Consider the following 8,456-nt stretch of genomic DNA (forward strand, 5'->3'; position numbering starts at 1 on the left):
AAGAAACTAGTACAGAAATTGGTACCAAAGGCAGGCTGCTGCTTTGACGGTCCTAGCCATATTATTTGGGGGAGGACTGTGGAATTTCTTCAAACTCTAAACTGAAAAAGCCATTAGTACTCAGAGATTAATGGGCTGTTCTGTGGGAACTTTGAAGACAAGAATGCTGAGAGCAATACAGATGATGGAGATCTGAATGCTGATGCTTCAGAGGCAAGCAAAGACTCTATCAGGGTTGTTTGTGTGATAGATTTGAATTAAGAATTTGTGGTTTCTGGTCAGCTGCGAATGAAGAATGAACTTCAATCAATAAGAAACCAGTACCACAGAGATGAATTGCTATGCTGGGACAATCAACGTTAGTTAGCTGGGTCTGAGAACTCTTCTGTGATTAAGAAGGGGCCAGCATCATGAAGTTGAAATTTTTATGGGACTATCTCCCTCAGTGTTAACACAAAAAGCTTTCATTCAGAGGGGGCCAAGAATCCATTTCAAGCTGAGAGCTGAACTTGGTAATCTAAGACGTTTCAATGTGCTATTGGTTTTTGGACGATGAGAACTGCAGGATGAAAGGGCTCATGGAGAGCAACTGAGGTTTGGCACTGGGAGAGGCCAAGGTTGGTGAAGGTGTGGCCTCGGTTGCAATGGAGACCCCAGAATATTGGAGAGTGTCAAAAAGAGCACCAGGACTGAAGTGGAGCCATCCTGAGATAATATGACAAGCTGTGTGTGTTGCAGTGACTTCTGTTTTAGCCCTTTGGGGCCTGGAATGTCATTGTACTCTGAGTTATATGTGCTGTTAAACATATGTTTTGCTTTTATTTGTTTCTGACTGTATTCTGGTTCTTCCTTCCTTTAAAAAAGTAATTAATAATTTACATCCTGACTGCAGTTTCCCCTCCCTCTTCTCCTCCAAGTCCCTCCTCCCATCTACTCCTCTTCCCTTTCCCTTCAGAAAAGGGGAGCCCCTCACCATGAATATCAACCAACTTTGGCCTATAAGTAGGACTAGGAACATCTTGTGCTGAGGCTAGACAAGGCAGTCCAGTTAGGGGAAAGGGATCCAAAGGCAGGCAACAGAGTCAGAGACAGCCCCTGTTATTAGGAGTTCAAAATTAAGACCAAGCTAAACAACTGTAACATGTGTACAGATGGCCTAGGTCAGTCTCATGCATGCTCCCTGGTTGGCAGTTCTGTCTCTGTGAGCCACTATGGACCCAGGTTAGTGGATTCTAGTGGGCGGGGGGTGTCCTTGACCAACTGGCTCATAAAATCCTTCTTCCTCTTCTTCTGCAGGATTCTCAAAACTCCCTCTGATGTTTGGCTGTGAGTCTCTGCATCTGTTTCTATCAGTTGCCGGGTGAAGTCTCTCTGATGACAACTGGGCTAGGCACTAATCTATGAATATCCCAGAATATCATTAGGAATCATTTTCTATCCTAGGTCTCCGGGTCCTCAAGTCAGTGTCAGGGGTGGTCTTCCTCTTGTGGCATGGGTCTCAAGCTGGGCCAGTCATTGCTTGGCCACCCCTACAAGTTCTGTGCCACCTTTAGCCTGCCTAGCAGACTCTAGAAGAAGGAAAAATTGTAGGTTGAAGGTTTTGTTGGTGTCCCAGTTCCAGCACTGGAAGTCTTGCCTGATTACAGGTGATAGCCAATTCAGGTTCCATGTTCCCTATCACTAGGTGTCTAACCTAGGGTTACTCTCATAGATTCCAGGAAGTTTCCATTGCCTTAAGTTTCTAGCTCATCCCAAAGACGCCTTCCCCCATTCTAGTTGTCTTTCCTAGCATTCTCTCCCTTCATCCTCCTCCTACCTAATCCCCTCTGTTTCGATCCCCATCACCACCCCAACCCCAGATCCCTCCCACTATCCAGCCCTGATACATATTCTATTTGCCCCTCATAGTGAGATTGAAGTGTCCCACCTTGCACCCTCCTTGTTACTTTGTTACTCAGCTCTTCTGGGTTTATGGATTGTAGCAGGATTTTACTTTACTTTACAGGTAATATCTACTGTAAGTGAGTACATACCATGTTTGTCTTTCTGGCTCTGGATTACCTCACTCAGGATGATGTTTTCTAGTCATCCATTTGTCTACAAATTTCATGATGTCGCTGTTTTTAATAGCTGAGTAGTACTCCACTGCGTAAATGTACCACATTTTCTTTGTCCATTCTTCAGTTGAGGGACAGTATGCTATGAACATAATTGAGAAAATGTCTTTGTGGTAGGTTGGAGGGTCCTTTGAGTATATGCTTTGGAGTGGTATAGCTGGGTCTTTGTAATAGACTCCTAATTTTCTAAGAAACTGGCATATTTATTTTCAAAGGGCCTGTACAAGGTTGCACTCCCTTGAGCAATGGAGAAGTATTCTCCTTGCTCCATATCTTCACCAGCATGAGCTATCAATTGTGACTTTGATCTTACCTATTCTGAAAGATGTAAGATGGAATCTCAGAGTCACTTTCATTTGCTGTTTCCCTGATGGCTAAGGATGTTGAATATTTCTTTAAGTGGCTCTTCCATTTGTGATTCCTTTTTTGAGAATTCTGTTTATATCTATATCCCATTTTTCATTGGATTAGTTGATTTGTTGATATCTAGTTTCTTGAGTTCTTTATATATTTTGGATAGCAGCCTTCTGTCAGATGTGGGGTTAGTGAAGATTGTTTCTCAATCTGTGGGGTGCTGTTTTGTCCTTTTGATGGTGTCCTCACCTTACAGAAGCTTTTCAGTTTCATAAGGTCCCATTTATCAATTGCCCATCTTAGTACCTGCACAATTGGTTCTGTTAAGGAAGCTGTCTCCTGTGTGTCTCCTAATAACACAGGAAGTTACCAACGTGTTCAAGGCTAATCTCTACTTTCTCTTCTGTCAGGTCTAATGTAAATGGTTTTATGTTGAGGTCTTTGATCCACTTCAACTTGTGTTTTGTGCCAGGTAATTGATATGGTTCAATTTGCATTCTTCTACATGCCAACATCCAGTTAGACCAGCACCATTTGTTGAAGATGCTTTCATTTTTCCATTGTATGATTTTGGATTCTTTGTCAAAAATCAAGTGTCTATAAGTGTGTAGATTTACTTGTGGATCTTCAGTTAAATTCCATTGATCCACCTGTCTGTTTTTATGGCAATACCATATGGTTTTTATTACTATCGGTTGTGAATTCCTTTACTCTGTTTATCATAAGTATTTACTTCTCCTTCAATCATGAACTATATAGTTTTGCTTGATTTGGTTTAGCAGTTACTGCCTTTCAAGTTTAAATTATATAATTATATGCTCTATTGGCTTATAGAGCTTCTGTTGAGAAATATTCTATTAGTATGATCTTTGTCTGTGGCTTGGTACATCCCTCACCGCTTTCAATGTTTTTTTCTTCTACAGTCTACCCATTTAGTGTTTATCTATAACACAGGATGGGAGGTTGTTTTCTCATATTTGTTTGATGTTTTATATGCTTCTTGTAATCAGATGACCATCTCTTTCAAAAATCCTTGCACTCAGTAGACTGAGGCCTCAGGGTGATTGCTGCCCTATGGGCAATCATGTTTCAAAGAGGGAAGGAGAGAGAGAGAGAGAGAGAGAGAGAGAGAGAGAGAGAGAGAGAGAGAGATTGAGATAAGGACAATCCTTCAGACAATTAGATGTTAAGTAAAGGAACTATGAAAATGAAGGGAATAGAATAGGGTCAAAGTCTCTCTTGATGCTGCCATGCAGTTTGGGAGNGATTGCTGCCCTATGGGCAATCATGTTTCAAAGAGGGAAAGAGAGAGAGAGAGAGAGAGAGAGAGAGAGAGAGAGAGAGAGAGAGAGAGATTGAGAACAGGACAATGCTTCAGACAATTAGATGTTAAGTAAAGGAACTATGAAAATGAAGGGAATAGAATAGGGTCAAAGTCTCTCTTGATGCTGCCATGCAGTTTGGGAGACATGTGGACTCTCTCTCTTGATGCTGCCATGCAGTTTGGGAGACATGTGGACTCTGTTTCTTTACTGTGTTCTTCTTCTCCAGTTATATATGATGCTATCTTCATTGAGAGCAGATCCTATGTGGTAGTTTACTTCATATCTTATTTATGGTTTTCTGTCTGACAGTGATTGTTATTACTCTGGACACTCATTCTGTTACTAGGTATTAGATAGGGCTGGCTGTTGTAAAGTTTTCCATTGGCACAACTTAGACCCTGGCACCTTTTAGCACTTGCCATTCCTGGTTATCCCTCTTTTGGGAAACTGATGAGTTTCGCTCCTGTCTGTCTCAGACCAGATTTCCATTGTATAGAACACCTCATGATTCTGGATCAGTACTCTTTCCACACAGCCAGAGAGATTCTTTAAGCCACTTCTCAGACTAAGTCCCCTGACCCTTGTCCTAGGTTCCTGGTGTGGGTTATGACATTCAGGAAGTGATTTGCCTCTCATCCCATGTAGCTGCTGGCTTGGCAGGGATGTCTTTAAAAAATTTTATTTTTTTTATTTTTTTAAAATTTAATTATTTTTTTTTGTCACTCATCCAGTCAACTGCCGAGAACCTATGTGGAATACTGATTGCAGGATTCCTCTCTGGTTAGACTGCAAATATACTGATATTTACTGTGTTTTTGAGTATTTATCCCCTCCCCATTCATGGTCTTTGTCTTTCATGCAGCTTTTATCTCTTACACTGCTCCTGTCTCTCTTCTCTCTAGATTATTTGGTATTGAAAGCGCAGTGTGTATTTTCTGAGACTCTCTCTTTGTCTTTGCCATGGCTTTCAGCTTCTGAAGCTGTACTCATTACACTTAAAGCTGAGTGCTCCTTACTTGGGACTGGACACACCAGAAGACACTCTGTTTCTTTCTTTCTTTCTTTCTTTCTTTCTTTCTTTCTTTCTTTCTTTCTTTCTTTCTTTCTTTCTTTCTTTCTTTCTTTCCTTCTTTCCTACTGTTACCTCAGCACTTTTCTACAGTCACTCCAGAGAATTGCTTCTCTCCAATTACCCTCTAGTTTATTACCTGGTGATTCCAGCCATCTCCCTGCCTGAAGTTTCTTTTAAGCAACATGTAATTGGGTCTTTTTTTTTTCTTTTTTTAAAAAATTTTTTTATTAAATTTATTTATTTATTTTTTAATTATTATTATTTTCTTTATTTACATTTCAAATGCTATCCCGAAAGTTTCCTATACCCTCCCCCGTAATTGGGTCTTATAATTAAAAAAAAAGTGTTTAGTAACTGCCTGTCTCTTAATTTGAAACTCAATCTATAGCCACTTACATTGATTGTTCATAAATAACTCCTCACCACATCTATTTTGTAACTCATATGATGATTAGTCTCAACTGTCAACTAGACGAGATTGGGAAATGTATAGGAGATTAGGAACCCACACAGCTCTGAGTGTTTGTGATAGGATGTTTCCAAAGAAGGTACAACTTCTTAAACTGAGGTTACATATCTGAATGTTGTGGGTTGTGAACAATTTGGCAATAGGAAAAGGTTTCTGAATGTGCAGTGACCTGTGGGGTTTTGGGTAGCACTCACCTATTCTGTACCACACAAGTTCACTGTAGCCTTGGTTCCAAACACAACATCACATTTTCTACTACACATGCCATCACACCATGCCAATACCAGCAATGATGTTTTAAACCCTTTGGCTCAGATTATATGTTATGAATTGCACTGTTAGTACATCTAAAGTTTTCTGCTCTTGTAAAATATTTTATTTACAGAAAGCAAAAGCTTCAGGTATTCTCTGCCATTCTTCCACACAGATCAAATGGATTTTTTTTACTATATTGTATTAGAACATTTGACTTCAAAAATGCTGCTTGAGTGGCTGACTTGAATTTCAAAAAATGGCATGGGATGAAGTTTGGCTTAGGATTAGGACAGAATGCTGACTGAAACTTTATTTCCTCAACTTCTGTAAAAATGTCAAGTATTCTTTTCTGGCCAGTGAGGTGTATGTGGAAAAGTCTGTTTGTCTTGCTTTGGTGCTCCTTATTTCTTGAGCATCTATTTTCTTTATCTACGAACTTTCTAGGCTTAAGTGTTGTATGACTTGACTGAAAAAATGCCCCTCATATACATGGTTATTTGTATCCCTTTATAGGTTTGGGAAATTGTTCTCCTGTCTTTGGTTAAGATTTATCCATCCTTGGCAATACTAAGATTTGAATCCTAAAACCCCAGATATTTGGTCTTTTTATGTGGTCTCAAAGTTTACAAGAGCTTTCTTTGTTCCTTGTCATTATTTTTTCCTTTTTTCTTAGCATATTTATACTTATAGTTTTTAATTTTGTAACATTATAATTATGTATTTTCTCCCCTCCTTTCCTCCTTGTAGTCCTTCCTATGTACGCATCTTTCACTTGTTCACATGTATGTGTTTTAAAATATATAAATACAATCTGTTCGATGTGTTTTAAAATATATAAATACAATCTGTTCAGTGTAAATAATGTTAGTTGTATGCATGGTGTCAGGACTGGCCACTTGGTACTGGAGAACCAACTGGTGTGCTCTTCACCTTCGAGGATTTCTCTTGCTTTAAGCATTCCTTGCCTGCTTGCAGCTTTGGGGATAGCCTCTGCTCTAGCTGTTGGGGGCCCCACATGGAGATTGAGCTAGACATCTGCTACATGTGTTCTAGGGATTTCAGACCAGTCCTTGTATGTATGCTCTTTGGTTGGTGACTCAGTCTCTGAGCTTTCCCAGGGGTCCAGATTAATTGACTGTGTTGGTCTTCCTGTAGAGTTACTATTCCCTTCAAGGCCTTCAATCCTTCCTCTAACTCTTCCATAAGAGTATGAAACCTCCATTCAATGTTTTGCTGTGGTTATCTGTATCTGTTTTAGTCAGCTGTTGGATAGGGCCTCTCAGAGGACAGTTATGCTAGGCTCCATTCTGCAAGCATAAGAGAGTATCATAGTGTCATAGATGGGTGCTTGCCCATGGGATTTGTCTCAAGTTGGGCTCGTCATTGTTTGTCCATTCCTTTGGTCTTTGCTCCATTGTTGTCCCTGCATTTCTTTTAGACAGGACAAATTTTGGGTTGAAAATTTCATGGTTGGTTGGTGTTCTTATTCCTCCACTAGGGGTACTTCCAAGCTACAGGAGGTGGCCTCTTCAGGTTCCATTTATGAACTGTTAGGCATTTTGGCTAAGCTCAACCACATTGATACCTGGGCGCTTCTACCATCCCAGGTCTCTGGGATTTCCTGGAGATTCTCCCTGCACCCCCGCCCTAGCCCTGTAAGCTTCAGATTTCTATTCATTCCCCCAGCTCTCTGGCCCTCTCTCCTCTCTCTCCTCACACCTGATCCTTCTTCCCTTCTCTTTCTCCTCTCCCATCTAGTTCCCTCCCTCCCTCTGCCTCCTATAACTATTTTATTTCCCCATCTAGGTGGGATTTAATCATCCTTATTTGGCCTTTCCTTTTCCTTTAACTTCTTTGGTTTATGTGGTGTATCATAGGGATTCTGAAAATTTTGGCTAATATCCACATATTAGTGAGTACACATCATGCATGTCCTTTTGGGTCTGAGTTATTTCACTCAAGATGATCTTTTTTTCTTTCTTTTTTTAAAATATGGAATGCTTCATGAATTTGCATGTCATCTTTGTGCAGGGGCCATGCTAATCTTCTCTGTATCATTCCAATATATGTGCTGCCAAAGCGAGCACCACTCAGGATGATCTTGTCCCAGTCTATAGTCTGCCATTTTGTCAAAATATAATAATGAGAGTGTCCTTTGCCTTACAGAAAGTTTAGAGTTTCGTGAGGTATCATTTATCAAATATTGATCTTAGAGCCTGAGCCATTGATGTTTTGTTCAGAAAACTGTCTCCTGTACCAACGTGTTCAAGGCTAGTTCCCAATTTCTTTTATATTAGATTTAGTGTATCCAGTTTTATGTTGAGGTCCTTGATCCACTAGGTCTTGAGTTTTGTGCAGGGTGATGAATATGGATCTATTTGCATTCTTCTACATGCTGACATCCAGTTAGACCACACCATTTGTTGAAGATGCTTTCATTTTTCCATTGTATGGTTTTGGATTCTTTGTCAAAAATAAAGTGTTCATAGGTTGTAGGGAACAAAATAAAATAAAAGGGAAGGCCCAGGGGGTGCCCAAGGGAAGTTATGAGGAGAAAGATGCCCATGCCCCACCAGAGTTTCCCTATTCTCTGGTCAGTCAGGCGTAGGGAGACTGCCAGGCACTTTGTACTCGGCCCCGATGGCGACCTTCCTGGAGCTACTTTGCTAAAGCCACCAGGGTTGTGGGAAAATGGAATGGGGAAGAAGTTCCTAACAATGAGCAGAGAGTGTGTAGCAGTCCTCGATGGAGCAGAACAGAGACTCTGTGGTTTAAGAGCTTTATTATAGAAATGCAGGAAGAAAGAGAGGAGAGAGAGAGAGAGAGAGAGAGAGAGAGAGAGAGAGAGAGAGAGAGAGAGAGAG

At 40.5% G+C, this 8,456-nt stretch overlaps 1 pseudogene; it reads right to left on the bottom strand.

Annotated features, from left to right (window-relative positions):
- Nucleotides 1-7,578: 7,578 nt before the first annotated feature.
- Nucleotides 7,579-7,679, bottom strand: LOC115063274 (annotated as a pseudogene).
- Nucleotides 7,680-8,456: the final 777 nt, after the last annotated feature.

Source organism: Mus pahari, chromosome X, assembly GCF_900095145.1.
Source record: "Mus pahari chromosome X, PAHARI_EIJ_v1.1, whole genome shotgun sequence".
NCBI lineage: Eukaryota > Metazoa > Chordata > Mammalia > Rodentia > Muridae > Mus > Mus pahari.